A 25,902-nucleotide genomic window follows, 5' to 3' on the forward strand; every position below is an offset into this window, starting at 1 on the left:
AACAATTAATTTGAACAGAAAATATCTACTTTTTCAAATAAATGCAATCTTATTAGGTACCAGAAACTCTTCCTATGTCCATTTTAAAAACAAGTTATCAAATTGAAAAGAGACTTTTTAATTGTAAAGAGGGGCAACATGCAACATGGTACAAATATACTAGTGAATTGACCCAGCCTATAATGTTTTTAATGCCCTCTTGGTTGAGATTCTAGAATTCAGGGATTTTCCAGAGCCATCACAGAATTAGATAATACATACTTATACTATAGCTCTCCCTAATTCCAAGAAACTTAAAGTCTCAGGAAAGATGGAGGTCACTATAAGTAATTTTTTAAAATAATAATAGTAATTATAGCAGATAACACTTAAATAGTGTTTACTGTGCCAGGCACTATTTTAAGTGCTTTGCATATATTAACTCATTTAAACCTCACAGCAATCTCGTGAAGTAGCTAATAGTAAGTATCATTATCCCCATTATACAAATGAGAAAATATACAGAACAATTAAACAATTTGTATGAAGTCACACAATAAGTAAATGCCTGAGCCAAAATTTAAACCCAAGCATTCTGGCGCCAGAGTCACTACTTAACCAATAATAAACTGCCTCTCAGTATAAAGAAGGTCTAATATCACTGAATCAATTTTAACACTGGCAGGAGTTGCAATATTGGTTGAAATACTAAATTCTTTAATGGAGCTTGTCATGCTTCTTTCCATTCCAGTAGCTGCCATTCCAGACTGTTGCAGTAGTTCTCTAGCTAGGATACAGATTTCTAATCTTCTCCCCATTCTGGGCCAGCCGACACCCTACTGCTAGATTAAGAGAAATAAATCATCACTTTAATCGTGTCACTACCTTGCTCACATCCCTTTCATGACTCTATATTTCCACTGCCAGGAAAGGATGTAAAGAAGCATGCACCAGGATCTGGTAGCATAAACTGAAAGCCCTTTACCACAAGCTCAACGTTTCTTTGAAGTTTTTTGTTTTATCTTAAAAATTCACACAAATTTTATATCCGTATACATGTTTGTTTTAATATAAAAATAATGTTTAAAATTAGATATCATATAATAACTTAATTCTAAATTTTCAAAGAAAATTGATGAGTCAGAGAGATGCTTCATGTGTACTGTGGTCTTTCTAGTGTCACATGAAGTATACATACTCCTGTTTGAAGAGCGCGGGTGTACAGAACAGATTTTGGATGTCTTTGCTACATACTTAAGACCCAATTATCTGGTCCCATCCCAACCTTCCCATCTTATAACTTGCTATTTCCCTGCGTTAATCCTCTGGTAAATCCATCCACCTAATCATCCAGTTATTTACCACATACCCACTATGTACCAGGTTCCGCCTCCTAAAGATGTCTTGTACTGTATACCACCTATATATTTTGGCTCTTGTCCTTTCTCCCTGCTTGGAATACCTTCTCACCTTATTTCTATTTAAGTGCTTATCCTTCAAAACCTAATTCAAATAGCTTTTCCTGACTATCCCATTCAGGACTCTGAATTCCTATAACACTTACTTAGTGCTTATTATATAATATGTTGTGTTTTTTATATCTGTATGACTAGGTGTTATGCATAAAGTTTTTAAGTAAGAGTTCAACATGCAGAGAAGCAAAAAAAGGACACAGGCACAGGAATATGAAATAGCACAGGGTATCTCAGTAAATGCTAGGTTGCTTCAAATAGCCAGAATGTTGCTTCAAATAGCCAGAATGTAGAATATACACTGGTAATGTAAAAAAAAGTAGGGACCAGATCATGAAGGGCTATATAATACATGCTAAGGAATGGACATCCCACCCACCCCAGCTCCCACTGTAATTAATGGGAAACCAGCAAAGAATTCAAACAGGTGGTAATTTATTATATTGGTCATAATGAACTTTGATGTAAATTCTAGAGTTTTTAATATTCTTCATTTTCTTAGATCTTTATATCTACGTAAAATTATGATCATGTCTTTATGAAGTCTTTTTTTAACTTAACCCACTGTATATCTTTTCTGTATTCAATGGATACACACATAGACAGGAATTTTGTTCATTACTTTAAAAAAAGGGATCACACACACAAACACACACACAGAGCCCCACACTTTGCATTTTTCACTCTACAATACTTTATAGAAATGGCTCTAATTTTTTTAATGACTGTAATATATTGTATAGTATGGATGTACCAAAATTTATTCAACTATTTCTCTGTTTATGGACATTCAGTTTGTTTCCAGTTTCTTGATATTTTTAAGGTATTATATCTAGTCAAACTTTATGTTTATTTCACTGTTTCACTGTAGTCTTGATCAATCTATCATGAACTATTAAATATTTCAGGTAGGTTTGGATATATAAGACAAAAGTAAACTTATGTTGATAATCTTATTTATTATGATCCTATCTCATATCCTCTGTTGCTACAGAATTAGTGGATATTTAGGAGTTGTTCCCAATAGTAATATAGCATCAAAAGGCTTGAAACAGACCCAGCTGATGATTCAAATTTTGAGTTAAAGTATTATGATACCATACATATTAAACATAGGGTAATTACAATAATATTTTCCAAACTGAGATGTTAATAGGAATTTGACCATGGAATTTCCATGGTCAGATTATTTGGGAAAATACACTAGATTGAACTGGGCACTGCAAGCATGCATTACATTTCTCTGAGTGTATTATTCCATGAAATACCATTTGGTAAACAGTGCCCTACATTGTTCTAAAACAGTATAGACAGCTGAATTGTGTCCAGCCATGTGGTAGGTTCCCAAAGGCCATTTTCATGACACCTGTTTTGGCCCCGAAGTTGTACAGGTATGGGAAAACAAACCCACTCAGATCGCTACTGACTTGTCTTGGTGTTTCTCCCACTAATCCTCTTCATACCTCTAATACATCGGTCATTCAACCACAAAAGCTTAGAATTCCAATGACCTTTAGTCCTTAACTGTGGCAGAGCCCATAGGCTAGCTGACGGGGCAAATATATAAACAAATTTATACAATTTATTGTGGTAAGTATTTATAAAGGTACACAATGGTAGTGGTAATAAGGTTGACATGAGAAAATATTTACATTTGTAAATTAACCTATACAAATAAGATTTTAACTTCATTTAGAATAGTCCAGTCTAGAATTAAATGAAGTACATGTTGTAGTGGTTATTGTACATGACTTCCTCTTCTATTACCTTATAAGTGCCCTGAGGACTTGGCCTTGTATTATTTATTTATCTCCTATTGTACCTGGCACTACTACAGATACATAAAATACATTCAATAAATGTTTGTTAAATTGAATTAATTTCCAGGAGTTGCTCATTTTTAAAAAAAAACTTTATTGCACGGTCTACAATTTATTTTTTTTTATTTTTTTTAAAGATTTTATTTATTTATTTGAGAGAGAGAATGAGAGACAGAGAGCACGAGAGGGAGGAGGGTCAAAGAGAGAAGCAGACTCCTTGCTGAGCAGGGAGCCTGATGCGGGACTTGATCCAGGGACTTCAGGATCATGACCTGAGCCGAAGGCAGTTGCTTAACCAACTGAGCCACCCAGGCGCCCCCAAGATTTTATTTATTTATTTGAGAGAGAGCACATGAGAGGGGGGAGGGTCAGAGGGAGAAGCAGACTCCCCGCCGAGCAGGGAGCCCGATGCGGGACTCGATCCCGGGACTCCAGGATCATGACCTGAGCCGAAGGCAGTCGCCCAACCAACTGAGCCACCCAGGCGCCCGCAGGGTCTACAATTTATTATGCCTGCATAATCAGACTGTTTTATTCCTGATTTAAGATGTGATTGTAGGGAAGGTGACAAACACAAAATTTTTAAATCTAGATTATTATATGACTCTTTCTCAGTAGAACTTTTGAAACCATAAACTTATTCCATGGGCACTGCCTTTGCACAAAATATTTATGGGATTGCTTTTGTTCTGTGACCACTATTTTGAATACACACACTAGTTTCATCTGAATTCTGAAACCAACTAAATGTCACCTCCAACTAAGTTTAGTGGGTCAAAAGTTATGGATGCCTTTTAGGGTCAAAAACAAGAGATCTTATGCGGTACAAAAGCAAATTGTAAAGGCAATTACAAAACAGAAATTCCAAAAATACTTCTAACAATTCCAGAATTTCTGGGCTTGCCTTATAACTTCCCAAAATAGCCATTTTGAAAGACACAACTGATTTAAAGTATATTTATTAAAATACCAGACTCTTCATAGGCCCAATCTGTAACTGTGGTTTATTAAGAAGAGTTGTTGGTCTTAACTGAACTGGAATTTAAGCATTTTATTATTTTCTGACTAATAATCAGTCTAATACTATTTTCAATTGGTATGAAACTTTTACCAGCGATACTGACATTATAATTTATTTTTAACTAGAGAAAATCATTCTTACCTCATCATTTTAATTCTGTAAAAATGCGATTATAGCTTAGTTTTTTTCATTTTTTATTAGATCTTTTTCCTCCTAAGAAAATGTGTACATTCGTGCTCATGATTTTCTCATCATTCTATTCATTGTTGTCATCAGGTAATGATAATGGAAGGTGAGACCAAAAATCACCCTCATTACCTGATTAGCTGATCCTTTACCTAAGGGAACCTAATCTGGAAATAAGACCAAGGACACATCAGATGGAGAAATACTTTAAAACGGCATTTATTTCAACTGCACTTGTTCAGTTTCTGAGAAAGGAAACAGGAATTGAGCTAAAGTTTACTTTTGCTTTAGCCAGAAAGAAAAGAATTGCCAGTCAAATTAATCCTGTAGACATGAAGAGATAGATCTATTTAAGAAAACAAATGCCTTTTTAAAGCCTTTGAGCTCATTTGAAATACCCATTTACTTCCAATTTCTGCTCTGACTTAAAAGTATTTTATTTTACAGGTTTTATAGGAAGTAGGTACCATTTTTCAATTTCCCTTTAATTAGTGTTTTTTAATAAATAATAAAACAATTAAAAGTACTCCATACTTGACTAATTATCTGATAAAATTCAGCTTTCAGAAAGTACTACAGAATACATATTTTCAAAGGGATTCACACAGGTTTATGGAGCATACAACCATAAATATCAAAGGGTAAAATAGAGATTTGGGGGTTACTAGCCTAAACTTTTAAGTTTGATGAATAAGGAAGCCATCTGAGCTGCTGTCACATGGATGACCTGGAATGATTTGAACAATTGCATATTCTTACGTTTTTCTACAAAATATACATTCGGGCGCCTGGGTGGCTCAGTTGGTTAAGCGACTGCCTTCAGCTCAGGTCATGATCCCACGGTCCTGGGATCGAGTCCCGCATCGGGATCCCTGCTCTGCGGGGAGCCTGCTTCTCCCTCTCCCACTCCCCCTGCTTGTGTTTCCTCTCTCGCTGTGTCTCTCTCTGTCAAGTAAATAAATAAAATCTTTAAAAAATATATATATATATACATTCACAAATAATATCCAACACATCCAGACTTTAAATAGTATACTTTGGTTTTTGTGAAAAATCTTTTGCAAGACCATTCCATGACATAGTTTGCTTTGTGAAGAAGTTGGGCTTATGTTCTTAAAAACTGTAGTAATAACAGTTAACATTTGCATACTGCTTTATGTTTACCAAATTTTTAATTTATTTATCATCTCAGTTGATCCTAGAAATAGTGGAGATAATACTTATAAGGTAGGTAGGAGTTAAGACTCATTTGATTGCAGTGAAGAACATTCTCCCTCTCTGCCCACCGCCTCCGACCACACACACACACACACACATACACTGGCTTAGACTAAAACAGGATATTTTGGTTCATAGCATGGAATGGTCTTCAGCTAGGCTAATTTGGAGCTGAACTGGCTGCATTGTTGGCTCCACACTTGGTGATACTGAGAGTTTTGAGTGTCACTGGTCCTCCTTTAGGTTAAGTGCTCATCCTTGAACACATAACTGTGGACGGGGGATAGGGTAATATGCTGACTTGCTTCTCCACTTAGACCCTCCTCCAGAGCTGGGAAATGGGTGAGTTGTCCAAAGGAAAATCAGAATACAGTTACCAGAAGTAAAAGGAAAGCACGGTAGGGAGGCAAACGTCAAATGTCCTTTCCAGCAGGCATTTTCATGTCCACTTTACAGGAGAGAGAAGCAATACTCTGGAAGGTTAAATGACCTACCCAAATTTAGGTCTTCTGGTTACAAATCCTACTCCTGGCTGCTATAAAAGAAAGGGAACGCAGTTTGGATAAGAAAAGAGAGGTGGTTCCAGGTATGACATTTATTTCTAGTCTATGTTTCAAAGTAGACCAGACATGATTGATTTTAGGGTAATAGTTGAGTCTGATCTCTGTGGGGTAGATGAACAAGACATACATGGGGCATAAATTGTCCCAAAGTCCCTGGAAGGGAGTGGAAGGAGGTACAGGGGATGTGATCCTTACAATCCAGAATTAGGAATTTGGGATTAAAATTAAAATAGCAAACATTTATTAACTGTTCATTATGTCTCAGGCACTGTGCTAAGTACTATTCCTATGTCAGTTAACACTCACAACTTTATTGTGAAGTAAAGATTTTACATCTAAGAAATCTTAAGCAAAAAGAGGTTTAATATCTTGTCCAAGATTATATAACTAAAAAAGAGGTAGAACCTAGAAAGTCTAGGACCCTGTACAATGCCTGTTTTTGCTTTTCCTTGTTACCAACTAAAGTAGTGATGTCTAGATGCCTGCCATGGGCTGGCTGCCAAAGCAGATGTTTGTCTGCCTCAACAATTTTTTTTTCCAGAAACTTACCCTATAAGGCTCTATAATAAAACAATTCATCTACAGTGACACCTAAGAATTTATTAATGCCTACTAAGTTTCCACAGATTATTGTTAATGGCAATCTTATGCTGTTTTTGGTCGGTTTTGTATTTATCAAAATTACACATGGACATGGTTTAAAAAATGAAGTAGCCCTATGAAACTTAAAAAAAACAGCAGCAGTCCCCTGCTCTGCAAACCTTCCACCATTTTTCTAATTCCCAGAAGCAATCATTTTCAGTTCATTTTTAGCTGTTTCTTTTTATATTTTTTAAAAAGAATATCTCTAAATAATATGATTATTTCTACTTCTTGATTTTTTCAGCTTTGCATATAATCTATTAATTTCTTTTTTTTTAAAGATTTTTATTTATTTGAGAGAGAATGAGAGTGAGAGAGAGAGCACAAGTGGGGTGAAGGGCAGAGGGAGAAGCAGACTCCCCACCAAGCAGGGAGCCCGATGTGGGGCTTGATCCCGGGACTCTGGGATCATGACCTGAGCCGAAGGCAGACGCTTAACCAACTGAGCCACCCAGGTGCCTCTAATCTATTATTTTCTTACTATGGAAGCCATAGAGTTAAATCCAAATACACTGTCTTTTCAATATAGTTGTATCATGATTTTGATGTTTAACATTCAATTAAGCACATTTTATAACTATATAAAATTAATTTATGACTGAACCACATCATATTTCTAATTCTCTGTTTTCCCTAAAATTAATAATTGTCTTGTTTTTCATTTGCTTGGTCCTATGTACTTGCTTCTGATTCAGCTGTAACCTCTGTCCCACACAGCACAGATTACTTTTCATTATCACCTTGGGGCTTCTTTTGTTCCTGTTTTGAGTTGAAACTCCTGTTTTTAATGTCTTTACCTTCTTCATTTACCCTCATTTAGATGGAGCACATCTACCAATAGCTTCAATCTTGTCTCTCTGAAAATGTCTTTCAGCTTTACTGATATTTGATTGATATTGTGGCTAAATACAGAACTCTGGTTTGGAATTTATTTTCTTTCAAAGTTTTTATGGTCTTTCTCCATTTTCTTTTAGTTTCCAGTGTTGAAAAGCTGAAAGATATTCTACTTTCTGTTTTATATATTTTTCCTTTCTGGAAGCTTTTATATTTTTCTATTTGTCACAGAGTTCTGAAATTTTGTGGGGATCTATTTTCATTAATTTGGCTAAGCACCCAGTGAGCCCTTTTAATCTAGAAATTCATGTTCTTTAATTCAGGAAAATTTTCATGAGTTATTTCTTTTTTTTTTTTAAGATTTTATTTATTTACTTGACAGAGAGAGACACAGCGAGAGAGGGAACACAAGCAGGGGGAGTGGGAGAGGGAGAAGCAGGCTTCTTGCCGAGCAGGGAGCCCGATGTGGGGCTCGATCCCAGGAGCCTGGGATCATGACCTGAGCCGAAGGCAGACGCTTAACGACTGAGCCACCCAGGCGCCCCTTTCATGAGTTATTTCTTAGGTAATTTTTTTTTCTCTGTTTTCTCTTTTTCTCTTATTTGGATGTTGAATCTCCTAGATTGGTCTCTCCTATGTTCTTTCTCTCAATCTCTCCACTTTCTGGGAGATCTTCCAACCTTCCATTTCTATCATAATTTTTTTTCCCAGCAGCACTTTTCTTGTTTCCTGAATTTTTTTTTTCTTTTTTTCTTAAGCAGTCTGTTTTTGTTTCATGGATTCAGTTCTTCTTTTCTCTCTTTAAAGATAAGTTTTTTGAGGGGCACCTGGGTGGCTCAGATCATTAAGCATCTGCCTTCAGCTCAGGTCATGATCTCCAGGTCCTGGGATCAAGTCCTGCATCGGGCTCCCAGCTCAGCAGGGAGTCTGCTTCTCCCTCTCCCTCTGCCTCTCCCCTTGCTTGTGCTGTCATTCTCTCTCTCAAATGAATAAATAAAATCTTTTTTTAAAAAAAGATAATTTTTTTGAAATTCTCTTTTCCTGAACAGTTCTGTTTTCTGTTTGTTTGCTTGGTTTTTTTGTTTGTTTGTTTGTTTTAGGTTCCATCTTTCCTGTTAGGGACTTTCCCCAGATGTCTAGCGGTCATTGGCTGTCAGTTCATATTTCAGATAGTAAGAAAGGGGGATGCCAGGATAACACATAACTGGAGCTTAATGGCTGTGAATTCCCTAGATCTGAACATGCCGTTTTGTTCGGGAACCCCCAGTATCATTTCATTGAACACCCATTTTTTTTTTTTATTCCACTTATATTCACCAAAGGAGAATCTTCCACTTTCCTGCCTAGAGGCTTTGTGATGAGCTACTAGCATTCTGCAAACCCAGTAGTAGAGGACTTGGGAGTCTCAGTATTTATCATGTAAAACTTCATTCAATTCTGTTTTCAGTAGACTACTGAAACTGCCCTCCAGAATTCTTCAAAATTTCCCAGTTTGGGAATCTTCTGTTTTACATACTCCAAAGAATAAACATTTAGTCTTCTGCCAGGACAAGAGAAGGAGGAGTACTTGTCTAATTGTGAATGGTAGAGAGGTAATGCAAGAGATTAATTCTTTTTTTTTTTTTAAGATTTTATTTATTTATTTGACAGAGAGAGAGACAGCGAGAGAGGGAACACAAGCAGGGGGAGTGGGAGAGGGAGAAACAGGCTTCCCGCTGAGCAGGGAGCTGGACGCGGGGCTCGATCCCAGGACCCTGGGACCATGACCTGAGCTGAAGGCAGACGCCCAACAACTGAGCCACCCAGGCGCCCCGCAAGAGATTAATTCTTAAATTAATTTCTAACCAGGCTTGCTGTTATTTAACCTGCTTCCAGAAGTTTAGATTCCACCAATACCCAAGGTTTTTGGAACTAGTGCAAATAAAATTGCTTCCTGGCTTTACCTACTGCTGGCTTAGGACTCAACTTGTTTGAATCTGCTGTCAGCTATCATCCTTCTGTCTTCTAGCTTCCAAATTTTGGTTACCATCATTCACTCATTCATTACTCACTCTCCTTTTCTTCCTTGGTTTATGCTTTTGTTTGTTTGTTTGTTTGTTTGTTTGTTTGTTTGACAGAGAGAGAGCACAGTTAGTCACAGTGGCAGGCAGAGGCAGAGGGAGAGGGAGAAGCAGGCTCTCCACTGAGCAGGGAGCCCGATGCGGGGCTCGATCCCAGGACCCTGGGATCATGACCTGAGCCGAAGGCAGACGCCCAACCGTCTGAGCCAACCAGGCGCCCCCCTTGGTTTATGCTTTTTAACAAAAATTTTAATGTTGTATTTTAGTATGGTTATGAAAAGGAATGGAGTTAAATGTGTATGTCCAATCTACCTCTTTAATCAGAAATCAGTATTGATTGTTGATTTTATTATCCACTGAGTAGTTTCTTTTTAACATTTGTTAGATTTGAGATAAATACCTTTTTTTAAAAAGACAATTTCTCTTTAGAGGAAATGGGAAATAATTATAGCTAATCCCTATATTCAGTCTCAGAGTAAGATTTAAGAAGATTGCTGTTTGTGTTTATATTTTATATTTAAATGCTTTTATTATGACCTGCTTCCTTCACGGTAGTGGGGATGTTTATTATTCCATCAGCCTGAAAACAATAACGAGGAGCCTTATTTTACAGAGCTCAATCTTGTATAGTAAGGACGTACGACATGATCAAACTTTCCAAATCAAAAACTGGGCAACACAGTTTAAACTTTAGAGAAAATAGTAGGTCCACCAACCATGAGCCAAACAATGTGTTATACTTAACACGTACCTGTATGAAATAATTTTTGATTGTCACACATTTTTTTGAAAATACATATTTATTGGATGGGTTTGTATTGAGAATATTGAGAAGAGATATATTTTTTATTGAAGTATAATATACAATGTTATATTAGTTTCAATACAATGTATTGATTTGGCAGTTCTGTACATTACTGGGCACTCCTCATACAATGTTATTGACTATATCTTTTATGCTGTCATACTGTTTTATAACTAAAGATGCAAGACTCAGAGAAGTTAAGATACTTCCTCATATTTATACAGCTAGTGGGTCACAAAGGTAGAATTTGAAACCAGGATTCATTTACTTCAAAGCTAATACTCTTTGGAAGTGAATGTGTATACAAAATCTGGCATTATGGGATTGCATTAAAGGTTCCCAGAACTTGGGAAGAAGTTACAGGAAAGTTACTATCAGAAATCATAACCAGAAAATCACCCCCTTTATTATTTGTACATTTTTACACAACCATTTCATTTAATTTTTGTAACAGCTGCATAAGCTGGCTATGTAGATTTAAATGTTACAGTTCCTTATCTCAAATGTGTAAAATATAGTTTGCCTGTATCTAAACATTGACTTGTCTCACAAACCCCTTTTCTTGGCACCGCCCACCACCACCATGTCCACAGATAAAGGAAAAATTAATCTTACCAATGGGTAGTTGCTTGGTTACTTCTTAAGTAAAATTGGGTCAGTTTAGGCTTTAAACCAAGATCTTCCCCTTAGCTTAGAAGGAGTCTCTCCATCCCTTGTACTCTTCTCCAAGTTCCTGGGAGACTTATATACCTGGCATCAATGGATGAGTGTGGGTTTCCATACTCTTCTCTCTGCTTGCTTGTCTCCACTGAGTTATTGCTTGACCCTTGACATTTTGGCCAGCATCCACAAACACATAATTCCTCTTGCTTGGCCTCTGGACTTCATATACTGGATCTACTGCCATGATTCTTGCCATGGTCTTCAGTTGTAAGGACCGTGCACTTTTCACCCTGTTTCTTCAAACCCCGGTCTCCCTTAACGTCTGCCCACTCAGTCTTAACCACTTTTGCACCCCTCTCGTGGCAGAGGCTTCAGCAGCTTTTGAGATGCTCTGTCACAATACACTAGCATGCTTAGAATCCAAAGATGTCTTCAGACAAATCCTCCTTAGGATTGTCTTTAATACTGTACACTCAGACACCTCAGTGTTCTTTTCTTCTTGGTGGCCATTACTTTATTTCCTTTGCATTGAGAAAATATCTGTATGTCCTCCTGTATTCTTGTCTATAGTTTTTATGATATAGCTTTATAATAATAATATAAAATAAGGCAATGGTACTGGAATGACCCATTGATGAAACATACTATGAAGAAAGCAAGGTGTAGAACAGTGTGTATAACCTGCTCCATTTCTGTAAACACAAGTGTAGATATGGCAATGCATTAAACATTTCTGGAAGAATACATGAAATCTGTTAGCAGAGGTTACCTCTGAGGAGGGAAAACAGTCTTGTCTGGGGGACAGACAAGACTGGAAGAGAAATTTTCACTGCCCCTTCGTATCTTTCAAATTCTGCATCATGAAAATAGCCTATTAAAAAATAAGTAAAAGATAATTATAAAACACCTATAATTTGGCTTTATCAACCTGCCAGGCTTCAGATTATCTGATTCTCAGCCACAGACAGAAAGTAGGTCTCTTGGCAAAGCTGTCTTTTTTTTTTCCCTTCTCTGCTTCCAGATGTGCCGCCCTTTCTTGTTAGGACTTTACTGAAGGCTGCATGAAGTACTAGCAACCTGCTCCAACATTCTTAATTTTTCCCTTCCTTTAGAAGGAAAAATACTTCAGTAGGAAGAGGGCCTGAGTCTCAAATATAACAAATACAGTTTGGCTATTTTGCTAACTTGCCAGACTTAGATAAAAAGGTCCTCAGTACCCTTCACCTGACATCTTTGGCTAAGCCATGTCTATATTTTAGTGTTTAGTACTCCCAGGAACTTTTGTTATCTTCAGGCCTATCACAATGAATAGGTATTTAATAAATTGTGATGAATATAAATGCATGAATTAATAACTTTATCTGTAGGTACAAACCACTTAAGTTAATTTTAAATTTATTCACTTATAGAGATTTCTGGAGTCTGCATGTTAGATTTCCCAAATGTCCAGTAACTATGGCTGTCTTTTTTTCTCTAAGCCCAGATCCAATTAAGCATTATTCATTGTATTCCATTATCATATCCATTTAATATCATTTAATCTAGAAAAAATTACCAGCCTCTTTGTGTCATGTCATTGATATTTTTTAAGTCCGAGCCCATGTTTGCAAGATGGCCCTTACTTTAGATTTTCCTGAAATTTTTTTTATTATTAGATTCAGATTAAATATTCTTGGCAAGAATACTTCATTGGTGATGCTGTGCCTTCTCAAGGTATCATATCAAGAGTAAGAGGAAATTTGTAACAGTAGAAAAACATATCACACTACTATGGCTTAAGGTCTGATACAAGTTTTCAATTCTCCTTGCTTTAATTTTATACTAATCAGGTAATGTCTAAGTGGTTCAGTACTTAAATAGACCAGATATTAGTACATAGTATTTTTTATCCAATGGATATCATTTTGGAAACACAAAAAATATATTCCCTTTTAAATTGATCAGTTTTTTGTGAGTTTGTATCAGTTCAGGGAGCTGATAAAATTGTTTCTGGTATGCACAGCTGATAATAATACCTCACAGGATCAAGGTGAGAATTCCTTGAGATGGTAACAGAAGTAAAATATCACTGATAGTAAGGTGCTCTGTAAAGGATGTCTATTAATATAATCAATCCCACTTTTTATTTTTAAAAACCACATATATAGCAACTGTATCCAGCACTGTTTTGAGCACTTTATGAATATTAGTCTTTATAGTTGGTAATATAATTATACCCATTTACAGATGAGGGAACTGAGGCATGGAGAAAATAAGTAACTTCTCCAAGGTCATACAGAAGTAGGTGGTAATATTTGCAACTGTTTACATGTGAGATGTCCCTTGAAAACAGGCAGCCTGTATAGCTCCAAGCTATACTTCAGGGTGATTTTCCTTCAGCTGCTTCTTTAAATAAATGTGTGTGTTTATGTTATTTCTGTTACAGAGAGAAGAGGTACTCCCTTATAGGGACTCGTAAAGGCATAGAGCATCTAGAGATTTACTGCCTCCATTACGCTGCTGGCTCTCACAGCACTTGTTATGTTTTTATCAGTTTCTCTCCAGAAGGTAGGAATTGTGTTTTCTCTCTATGAATTCTTTATATAGTTATAGTTTTCTTGACTGTGAACTTAATTTTTATTAAATATGAAAAGCATCTGAAACCTATAGAATAAAATGCCAGATGTCCCCAGACAGTTAAGACCTATAAACACATAGCCTTTAAAAAATATTTCTATTATAAAATTAATAGATGTTCATTGTTAAAAAAAAAATAAGACAATACAGAAAAGTATAGTAATCCTACCACCCTGTGATAACTACTCTTTATATTTTGTTGTATGTCTTTTTGAATTTATTGATATATTTCTGTATAATGCATAATATATGTATCTATCTAGTTATTATGATTAGAATTAGGAACAATAGATTATAAATGCTCTTTGGCTAGATTGCTTCTTTTCCTTAGCAGTTTATTGCAGTATTTTTCATGTCCGTAAATATTATCTGCATTTCCATTATTAATGGTTATATAATATTCCAGTTTAAGGATATAACATAAATTATGTAACCACTTTCCAATTATTTAGTATATGGGACCTTTTCAGTTTTTTTTCCCTGTGTTAAGCATGATTTCAATGAACATTCTCTTATATACATCTTTGTACTTGTGTCTAGTGATTTTTTTAGGACAGTTTCCAAAAGTAAGTGTTGCACAGCCTTAGTCCCTAAGCATGCTCTCTGATAAAAGGGTTCCATGGCCTATAACATAAAGAACCACCATCTATTAATCTCCATCTTGGAGAATACCAATGTATAGTCATATACGACGGCCTTAGTAATCAAATGTATTTGACTGTAGAATCCTTTCTTAAAATAGCATCTATCTGCAGGATGTTGGTAGTTGGAGAAGTTGTACATGTATGGGAGCAGGAAGCAATATGGGAAATTGCTGTACTTTCTACTCCATTTTGCTGGGCGGCTAAAACTTCTCTGAAAAATAAAGTTTATTAAAAAAGGAAAAGAAAAGTTTTTAAATGCCATTGTATACATTTACATTTAAAATTAAATTTAGACTTCTACATACACAAAAAAAATAACATCAGAACATGTCAACATCCCACTGAACACTTTGGAAAATGCTAGCTTATGGTATATTCTTAAAAATGGAATTGGTAGATCAAAGGGGAAATATATGGAAAGGCTCTCCCAATTTGCATTTCCACCAACAGTGTATCAGAGTGGCACTTTCTTTATAGTTTTTTCATTGGTATTAACTATCTTTGTTGTTAAATAAATCTGAAAGGAGAAAAATATATGGCATTCTAATTTTCATTTATTTGATTATTGAGATGTATATCTTTGTATATTTTTATTTGTCCTTTATATTTCTTGTATGCCTATCTCACTTATGCCCCATTCCAAGCTTTTCTTGGGTGTCTTTGATGTTTTTTTCTTTATTGATAAGAATCAAGAATCATATTAAGAATTTTAACACTACAAATCACATGTGATACAATTATGTTTACTTATTTTTTCAGTTTTTAATGTTTTAATATGATGTTTTGCTTTTATTTTATCTGCTTCATTTTTGCCATATAGGATTAGCAGTTTTAAGTAAAACTTTACCTATGCCTCTCCAGAAACATAACAAGTTTTTTTTAAATCCTTGGATTAGATAGAACACAAATTTTTACATATTATATATAATTAATGTCTGATTCACTTTTAAGGTATCAGTTCAAAAGGAAGCAATACCTTCCTCGGGTCTTCTGTGAGGTTTGATAATGAATGTAGTAATCATCATAAGCAATTAGGAAAATACCCCATGACGACTAAGGCCAGTAGGAGTACAGAATATCATCACATGTTGTTCTTATTCAAAGAAGAAGAATACAAAAAGCAAGTTAGTCTCAACAAGAAACAGAATTGTCAATACACATTAAAAACAGAGAAGGAAAATAAGTCGGAACCTTAGCTATAGCTAAGTAAAATTATGTAAGTTTTTACAGTTAAGAAAGACCTTTGGATTAATATTGTCAGATTATTTCATTTTATGAATAAGAAAACAAAAGGACAGAGAGTTTAACTCAACTTTGTCCAAAGTCACACAAATGTTTTGTTTTTTTTAGTTTTCTCAGAAGACCTCTATGAAGTAAAGAAAAGGTTCTAAAAAGTTTCATTATTAACAATAACATTTATTGAGTACTTACTATGTACCAGACAATCTACTAAGTACCCTAAGTCATTTGTCTCACTTATCCTCACAGTATACTTTGAGGTAACAATTATTTCCCCTTTATAGAGATAAGGAATCTGACTCTAGTCCAAGCAGTCTGAGACAGATAGCCCTCACTCTTAATTGCTGTTCTTTGGAGAGGAGACTCTTAAGTGTTATAATCAGTAAGAAATTATACGTAGCTATCAACTAAAGCAGACAGAATTACTGGAAGAACAGAGAGAGGGTTGCAATGGTCAATTCTAGAAATAAAGCAAGAGTGGAACATTTTGGCAGGACAGATAGCAAGAAATATTTTTTTACAACCTAAGCAAAAAAAAAAGTGAAAGATCTAACTAAAGAAATTTGTGGTATGATTTGACTCTAGCTTATTCCCTGATTCTCAGAGACTGTTGTATCCCTCAATTCATTTTTGCATTTATAAAAACCATGTTGGTTTTTTTAAATAAAAAATGGCTTATGAGAACTGTATTACAAAATTCTAAATTTACAGAACTCTTCTCCATTACCACTGCTTTTCATACCCCCTTTAAGTAAGGACTTTACATTTTTAGTTGCATGTATTATGCAATGTAGTCCTTCCGCATTTTTGCTATTAAAATACCTTTTTTTTTTTGTAAATTGGTAAAGAAAGCAACATTCAAAACGGACTATCGCTCTAGGTTTTAATGTTTGCTATAGTTGATATCTAAAGGTGCACATGAATTAAACAAAAAAATGAAATCATAAAAGAAGAAAGGATTTTCAAAACTGAATTTGCAAGTTTAGTCCTAAATAGCAATCACAATTTTAGCTGGAGGCTTTTCTGGGGGATTGTGAATAATGATTAGGTAAGATTATAGGCCCCAGGCAAAGCCTCAGGACTGTAGTGCTCCTAGCCAGTCATTTATCCTCAAAAAATGGTCCTCAGGTTGTGCAGTATTGTTTGAAATACCAGTGGGAATCAAACCTAAGTCTGTCATTTTATCCCAAGGGTCATCTCAAGAGTCTGAAGCTTAGATGGTACGATAAATGTTTGCCAAAATGAAAACCCTTGGTAGGCTTTTCAGTTACTGTTGCTTTATTTTATTTTTACTGCTTTGGGGTATGTATTTTTATTTACCTGCAGAAGGAATTATGTATAAAAAATTATAACTCCAAGAAAGTAATATCACTATTGAAAATTGTGTTCAACTCTGTAGAGCATCTATTTAAGGGAAATAGGTAAGTTTTTTTTTTAAGATAATAAATTCTACCTCTCATTTTTATTAGATTTTCATGGAAATTTATGTTTGAGAGAATTGAGATATACTATTCTTTGCTAAAAATGTTCTTCTAGCCTGATCTTATAATGTAAAATTATGAATTGGTGGGTATGAATATTTTGAAAGCCCTGATGTCTTGAATTCATGGATAATTATGTATTTTTAGTAACTAAAACTTTAGTTCTCTTCTGTCTTTATAGCTATTTGCTCTAACTTTTTCCTAAAAACTTGGGACTTAAGTTGTTAAGATGCCATCCACAACTCTTTTAATCATATTTACATAATAGGTAGTAAAAGGGAGGAAATTAAAATATTTACCTAATTCACCCAGCATATGGAATAATAATGATGATGATAATAGTAATAAAAAATAGTAGTGTAGTACTAATAATCTAATAACATGAAGAATAACTAGGTTTTGTTGTTTTGTTGTTTTTTAATAGCTGGGCTTTCATAGGCTTTACTATGTGTCAGGCACTGTTCTAACTCATTCTAACTCATAACTCCCATTATTATTCCCATTTTTAAAATGAAGAAACAGTCAATAAGAGATTAAATAGTAGTAAATCTAGGATTGGAAACCTGAACAAGGACTTGAGAGAGCCACAGTAGAAAATTCTGAGTCCTTCAGTGTCTCACGTCACTGAATACAAGGTTTTATGCTGGGGATATAATGGTAAATGAGGTAGACACAGTTCCTGATTTCATTAAAGGCAAAATTTTGCAATTATTTATATCATTTCTGTATTACAAGGTGATGGGAGAACATATATAGGGACCTCATATTGTCTGTTAGAATCAGGTAGAGTCCCTGTGAAGCGGGAGAGTGAGGTTCTTGTCTCATGGAGTGGAAGAATGAATCTTGAGGACAAAGGAGAGTTAATAAAGTGATAGAAGTTTATTAAGCAAGAATACAGAGAAAAAGCTCTCAGGAATGAGAGGGGTCCCGATGGGGTTGCCAATGTGGACCTCCAATGACAGTCTTTTATTTAGAACTGACCAGGGAGCTTGTGGCCTCATCATTCTTGTGATGTCTTAGTTTGAGTAAGGACTGGTGATAACACCTTTAATGGCTTACTTCTTCTGTGGGGTCTGGTCATTCTTTGTGGTCACAATGTGACTGCTATAGAAAGACCCCATCTCTTATGCCCAGGGCAGGGGGTCTGGTTTGTTCCCTTATCTCTGGTTTCTTATGCCTCAGCATTTCTGGGATTTCTGTGAGCCTGATCACGTAGCCCCCTTACCTGTCTCTTCCTGCCTAGCCACACCTGTCCCTTACTCACCTGAAGAAGGGTCAACTTAGCTGAGATCTGAGAGATGAGTAGGAGTCACAAGGTCAGTCGAATTGGGGAATGGGAGATTCAGGGGCCACACTATGACCTTGGTATTAATACTATGGTATAGTAGTATTCCATATCCTGGGTAAATTAGGTAAATATTTTGTTTTGTTAATTCCCTCCCTTTTATTATCTATTATGTAAACATGTTTAAAAGAGTTGTGGATGATGTTTCAACAACTTAAGTAGACACTTTTGCTTTTGTGGGCCCCTTCCTCCATAAAAAATATTAAAAATTGTATTTTGCAATTATACTGGTATAGAGATAAATATGTTAATATGGTATATTTAAATATTTTCTTTGACCTAAAAGGGTTGTTTTTTTTATTTTAAAAGAAAACATTTTCATGGACCCCTAAGAGTATTGTGGGCCCTAGACACTTGTGACTACTGGTCCTAATGCATAAGTCAATCCAGAAGTGCAGAATATTGGGCCAGAAACATTTCAGATGGAAAGAATAGCATAGACAGAAGCTTAGAGGTCCTTGCTTGCTCAGGAAACTGAATGGAGCTGTGACTAGAGCAGAGCATGCCGGGGAGGGAGCATGAGGTGAGGCTGATGAGACAGCAAGGACCCTGTAGGCCTTGTTTAGGATTTTGATATTTATCCTAAGAGTAATAGAAGACCTCCAAACGGTGTGTGTGTGTGTGTGTGTGTGTGTAAATCAAATTGAGCACATGGTTAAAATCAGTTCTGTGATCCAACTTCTCCCACTTAAGCCTCACTTCTCTTTCTACTTTTCCTTCTGATATCTTCATTTATTCAGGTAAAAGTAATTTGCTTTCACCTCAGATTTTTTATTTATCACTTTTAGGCATCATATGTTAACATACACATAAGTAAAAGAGACATTATACACTCACTCACTCTACCTCTACCTTTTCTCTATCGTTCTTCAGTTAGTTTCATTTTTATGTTTGGTTCCTCTGTTGTAACTGTGGATAATAAACTAAGACCTTTAACAACGGATGCTGCTTTGGGATTGTCCCCTCTTGTCAGATGAGGATATTAGTGAACCCACCTTCTCCGTGGTTCTGTCCTCACTTCTTTCGTTTTTGTATCTCTAAAATTGATGCCATTCACATCTATTTTATAATCATAATTAAGTATGTTATTGTGTGAAAAGGCCCTTTGCATTTGCTGCTTCCTCCACCTGGAAACTCCATTCACCCAGATGACTACATTGCCTGATCCCTCCCTCCCATAAATACTCAACCCAAGTGGCAGCTTCTCAATAGGGCCGTTCCTGGCCCTCTTATTGGAAATAACAACTCCCCTACCTGGGATTCTTACTGTACTTTCCTTGTTGTGTTTCTCTCCATAGCACTTATTGTTAATACAAATTATATCTTTTATTTCACTTAGTTTTTGAAATTACTGTCTCTCTCCCCATTCTTGACTATAGCTTCAAGAAGACAAGGATTATCATCTACTTTAATTTGTTTGATTTTTCTGTTTGTTGTTTTCCCCCCTCGCTATATTTTCGACAGCTAAAACAGTACCTGGTACAGAATCATTTCAGTTAATGACTGGTTGTAGTCCCAAGTGGTCTTCTTTGGTTTATGTCCATACTTAGGCAATTTTTCAGTTTTCTTAAAATCTCTAATTTCCTTTTTTGGTTTTTTTTTCATTATTTTTTTAATCATATTCCCAATTCTTTCCATATCTCCATTATATAAAACACTCTGGTGATCTCTCTCTCTTTTTGTCCTTTTCCCTGGGAACTGCTCTTCTGGAGACTTACATCCTCTGGCCACACAGCTGTCATTCTTGGGCTTGCTTTTCCTGCTCTTTTTATTGGTACTACAACAGACAACTACATTTTTCTCTTTTTCAGTGTACATCCTCTTTTAATAAAGCATGTTCCTCAGCAATTTTCTATGAAAAAATATTTGAATGACTAATTTTTTTAATTTTCACATGTTTAAAATGTTTTTTATTTTGTCCTCACTAGAGATATACCCAGGTTCTAACATCACCAGGTGCAGGTCTGGGGGAGGGCCCCACTGAGGGGAAAGGGGAGAGGTGGGTGTGTGTGCATCAGTATTGGAAAGGGAGAAAATACATTGGGAGGTGCCATGTTTTGACTGCCTTCTACACACGAGACACTGTCTAAAAACTGACATTTTGTTCCACTTCTACTAATTCCTTGTCTTAGCAATCATTGTGTTAAAACTTGTAAGAAAGGCACCACCTTTAAAGAATATGCTGAAGAGAAACTCTTGCTGCCTACTTAACTGCTCCCATCTGAATTCTAGTTTCTCTGAAATGCTAGAGCACAGATAATTTCTCTCTGAACTTGGAAAATGATGGTCCACAGTCTTCTAAAATTCATCAACACCAGCCTGAGCCTGCAACTCATTGTTTTTTGCTTGGCAACTTTTGGGCACCGTCTTTGTTTTTCTTGGTGCTTTTCAATTCTTGATGATGTGTCTTGGGGTAAACTTTTTTCTGTTCATATTTTTCTGTTGAATTCAGTGAGCATTTTCATCTGAGGAGTTTCATTCCTTGAAAATTATCTTGTATTATTTCTTTAGTAGTTTCTACCCTCTTCTTCTTTATTTTTTCTTCTTCTTTCCCTCTGTAACTTCTTCTTTTTTTAAATTTTATTATGTTATGTTAATCACCATACATTACATCATTAGTTTTTGATGTAGTGTTCCATGATTCATTGTTTGCATATAATACCCAGTGCTCCATTCATACGTGCCCTCTTTAATACCCATCACCGGGCTAACCCATCCCCCCACTCACCTCCCTTCTAGAGCCCTCAGTTTGTTTCTCAGAGTCCATAGTCTCATGGTTCGTCTCCCCCTCCGATTTCCCCCCATTTATTTTTCCTTTCCTGCTATCTTCTTCTTCTTTTTTAAACATATAATGTATTATTTGTTTCAGAGGTACAGGTCTATAATTCAACAGTCTTACACAATTCACAGCGCTCACCATAGCACATACCCTCCCCAATGTCTATCACCCAGCCACCCCATCCCTCCCACCCCCCACCACTCCAGCAACCCTCAGTTTGTTTCCTGAGATTAAGAACTCCTCATATCAGTGAGAACATATGATACTGTTATTCTATAAAGGACCACATGGCTGAACATCTAATGTCTCATCTTTTCTATGATACTTTCTTTTTAAATCTACTTCCATGCAGTGCTCTCTTTTCCTAAAAAAGATCCGTAGGAGGGTTGAAATACAAAATTTTGTTTTTATTTTCCAAGAGCCTTTCATATTCTCTTGGGGTGTTGTTTATTTTAAGTTGAAAAGGGTGGTAATTAAGTACACAAATTCTGGAGCCAGACTGAGTCTGAATTCCAGTCTCCCACACTTACCTCTGTGATCTTGAGCAATTTTAAGTTCTGCGTCTCTGTCCTAACCTGAAATGGAGATAATGATAGAATGCCTATCTCAGAGTTCTGAGGATTAAATGAGTTGCTAAACCTAAAACACTGAGAACAAAATCTGGAATAGAGTAAGCATTATACATATTTGCTATTATCACTACTATTATAGTTATTGTTATTATTACTATTCTGCAGATATGATGTCTGCTTACTGTCCCTGAGGATACTAGCTATCAGTCCTTTTAAAGTTCCCTTTTTTGGGGGCACCTGAGTGGCTCAGTCATTAAGCGTCTGCCTTCCGCTCAGGGCATGATCCCAGGGTCCTGGGATCGAGCCCCACATCGGGCTCCCCGCTCTGCAGGAAGCCTGCTTTTCCCTCTTCTACTCCCCCTGCTTGTGTTCCCTCTCTTGCTGTGTCTCTCTCTGTCAAATAAATAAATAAAATCTTAAAAAAAAAGTTCCCTTTTTTCACTAAATTACCCATTTCCTCCAGTTCAGCTTCTTTTAATGTTTGCTTATTTTTATTTCTCTTTACACAGGAAGCTTATTTTAAATACCTGGCAATTATTGGTTAGAGATTCATATTTAACAGACAATAAACAGCTGAGTAGGTGTTTTATACACAAAGACAGCTTTTCCTGATTTCAGGTGTTTAGGGTGATTAGGCCAGGGAACTAGCCTTTGCAGTGGGGCATCCCCTAAATGCCAGACCCTAAAGCTATTCTTTGCTCTAGGATTGATTTCCTCCAAGAAGAACCCTTTGATTGTTGCTTTAGGAATGTCTTCCTTCAGGAGTACCTGGGTGGCTCAGTGGGTTAAGGGTCTGCCTTCAGATCAGGTCATGATCCCAGGGTCCTGGGATCGAGCCCCCACATCAGGCTCTCCATTCAGTGGGGAACCGGCTTCTCCCTCTCCCTCTGCCTGCCACTCCCCCAGCTTGTGTGCACCCTCTCTCTCTGTCAAATAAATAAATAAAAATCTTAAAAAAAAAAAAAAAAGGAATGCCTTCCTTCAGTGGATATGAATGCCAACTGTTCCTTATACAAACATTCAGTTAATCTCCATTTTCAGCCCCACCTCTCCCTCCTTCTCTCACTGTCCTCTCACCAGGCCTCTGTGAAATTCACCCTCTGAATCTGCCTGTGATTCTACAGATCCATGGGTCCTATCTTAGCTTTTGCCACTCCATGTCTACAGGCTGTGGTTTCCTGTGTCCAAGGCTGCAGTTTTTCTGTTTTCTAGCTCACATTAATTTTTTGGAATTTCTCATCTGTTAATGGCCCATCCATTATGGTGTTATTTTTTATTCCTGTACTACCATTTTCATAGGTCTTAAAAGAAGTAAAAACATGTATGGTCTACCTGCCATCTTTAGAAGTCCTTGCAAATTTCTAATCAGAAAAATGACCAGATCAAATGTCATTTTAAAAAGATCCACTCTAGCTGAAGTTTAAATTACAGCAGCATCAACTAACTGACTAGGTTTTCCTGATTTAATTATAAGTGATTCTTATTACACTTAGCAAAAGATATAGGTAATAAAACTATTTATTAAAATACTAATATAAATAGTCCATTCTTAGATATAAATAAATGGGTTAATATTTAATAGAATATAATCATCTAGAAACAAGTTAAATACTTTCTTCTATAAAAGCAAAATATATGTATTATTATATTATAAAATATATTAACAAAGTATATATATCTATATAATATACTATTCCCCAGGCCAAAACAGAAGTGACTTTCTTCAGAAATAATCAAATCTCTACTCTAGCAGTGCTTTCCATCTATCACTTCAGACCATCCCATCTTTTATCATTGAATGTAAATGTGATTTTGCATAGAATAGCACTAAATTAGTCTTAAACCAACCTTTAACTTCTAGAAGCTTATAATCTTTTATTTTCAGTAAATTGACAGCTATGAAGATGAAAATATACTTTAATTCCACTTTAGCTAACATACAGTGCTATATTAGTTTCAGGTGTACAACAATTTATACATCACCCAGTACTCATCACAACAAGTGTACTCATTAATCCCTATCACCTATTTCACCCATCACTGCCCCCCACCTCCCCTCTGGTAACCATCAGTTTGTTCTCTTTAGATAAGAGTCTGTTTCTTGGTTTGTCTCTCTCTCTCTCTTTTTTTTTCTTTTGCTTGTTTTGTTTCTTAAATTCCACATATGAGAGAAATCGAATGGTATTTGTCTTTCTCTAACAGACACATTGCACTTAGCATTATGCTCTCTAGCTCCACCCATGTTGTTGCAAATGGCAAGATTTCATTCTTTTTATGGCTGAAAAAATATGTATCATATCTCCTTTATGCATTCATGTATCAGTGGAAACTTGGGCTGCTACCATAATCTGGCTATTGTAAATAATGCTGCTATAAACATAGGAGTGCATGTATCCCTCTGAATTAGTGTTTTTATATTTTGTGGGTAAATACCCAGTAGTGCAATTACTGGATCATAGGGTAGTTCTGTTTTTAGTTTTTTGAGGAACCTCCATACTGTTTTCTACAGTGGCTGCACCAGTTTGCATTCCCACCAACAGTGCAAGAAGGTTCCTTCTTCTCCACATCCTAGCCAACGCTTGTTGTTTGTATTTTTTATTTTAGCCATTCAACAGGTGTGAGGTGATATCTCCTTCTGGTTTTGATTTGCATTTCTCTGATGATGAGTGATGTTGAGCATCTTTTCATGTGTCTGTTGGCCATCTGTATGTCTTCTTTGGAGAAATGTTCATGTCTTCAGCCCATTTTTCAATTGGATTATTTGTTTTTTTGGTGTTGAGCTGTATAAGTTCTTTATATATTTTGATTATTAACCCTTTTTTGGATATGTCATTTGCAAATATCTTCTCCCATTCAGTAGGATACCTTTTGGTTTTGTTGATTGTTTCCTTCACTGTGCAGAAGCTTTTTATTTTGATGTAATCTCAATAATTTATTTTTGCTTGCGTTTCCCTTGCATCAGGAGATAGATCTAGAAAAATGTTGTTACAGCTGATGTCAGAGAGATTATTGCCTATACTGTCTTCTAGGATTTTTATGGTTTCAGGTCTCACAGTTAAGTCTTTAATCCATTTTGAGTTCATTTCTGCATATGGGGTAAGAAAGGTGGTTCAGTTTCATTATTTTGCATGTACCTGCCCAGTTTTCCCAACACCATTTATTGAAGAGACTTATTCCCATTGGATAGTCTTTCCTGCTTTGTTGAAGATTAATTGGCCATATAATTGTGGGTTTATTTCTGGATTTTCTATTCTGTTCTCTTGATTTATGTGTCTACTTTTGTGCCAGTATCATACTGTTTGATTACTAGAGCTTTGTAATATAACTTGAAATCTGGGATTGTGATACCTCCAGCTTTGCTTTTCTTTTTCAAGATTGCTTTGGCTATTCAGGGTTTTTTGTGGTTCCATACAAATTTTGGGATTGTTTGTTCTAGGTGTGTGAAAGATGCTATTGGTATTTTGATAGGGATTGCACTAAATCTGTAGATTGCTTTGGGCATTGTACACGTTTTAATAATGTTTTTTTTTTTTTCTTTCAATCGGTGAGCATGGAAGGTCTTTCCATTTCTTTGTGTCTTCTTCACTTTCTTTCATCAATGTTTTATAGTTTTCAGAGTACAGGTCTATCACCCCCTTGGTTAAATTTGTTCCTAGGTACTTTATTATTTTTGGTGTAACTGTAAAAGGGATTGTTTTCTTAATTTCTCTTTCTGCTGTTCAATTATTAGTATATAGAAATGCAATAGATTTGTATACATTGATTTTGTATCCTGAGAATTTACTGCATTCATTTATCAGTTCTGGTAGTTTTTTGGTGGAGTCTTTAGGGTTTCTTCTACATAGTATCATGTCATTTGCAAATAGTGAAAGTTTACTTCTTCCTTACTAATTTGGATACCTTTTATTTCTCTTTGTTGTCTGATCCTGAGACTAGGACTTCTAGTACGGTGCTGAATAGAAG

The 25,902-nt window shown here is 35.9% G+C and overlaps 1 protein-coding gene and 1 pseudogene across 12 annotated transcripts in view; one reads left to right on the forward strand and one right to left on the reverse strand.

The window, feature by feature from the left end:
• The window catches only part of LOC123839132 (prefoldin subunit 5-like), a 101,402-nt pseudogene extending 80,996 nt beyond the window's left edge, over nt 1–20,406 (reverse strand).
• The window catches only part of MBD5 (methyl-CpG binding domain protein 5), a 440,770-nt gene that overhangs the window by 287,804 nt on the left and 127,064 nt on the right, over nt 1–25,902 (forward strand). For all 12 annotated transcript variants that reach the window (XM_064586492.1, XM_064586493.1, XM_064586491.1 and 9 more), the window contains one exon: nt 13,689–13,810. The gene's annotated coding sequence lies outside the window, so the exon portion shown is untranslated. The remainder of the gene's footprint in view (nt 1–13,688; nt 13,811–25,902) is intronic.

Source organism: Mirounga angustirostris, unplaced genomic scaffold (genome assembly GCF_029215605.1).
Source record: "Mirounga angustirostris isolate CCGP_5_RB_7025 unplaced genomic scaffold, mMirAng1.0.hap1 SCAF_3, whole genome shotgun sequence".
Taxonomy (NCBI): Eukaryota; Metazoa; Chordata; class Mammalia; order Carnivora; family Phocidae; genus Mirounga; species Mirounga angustirostris.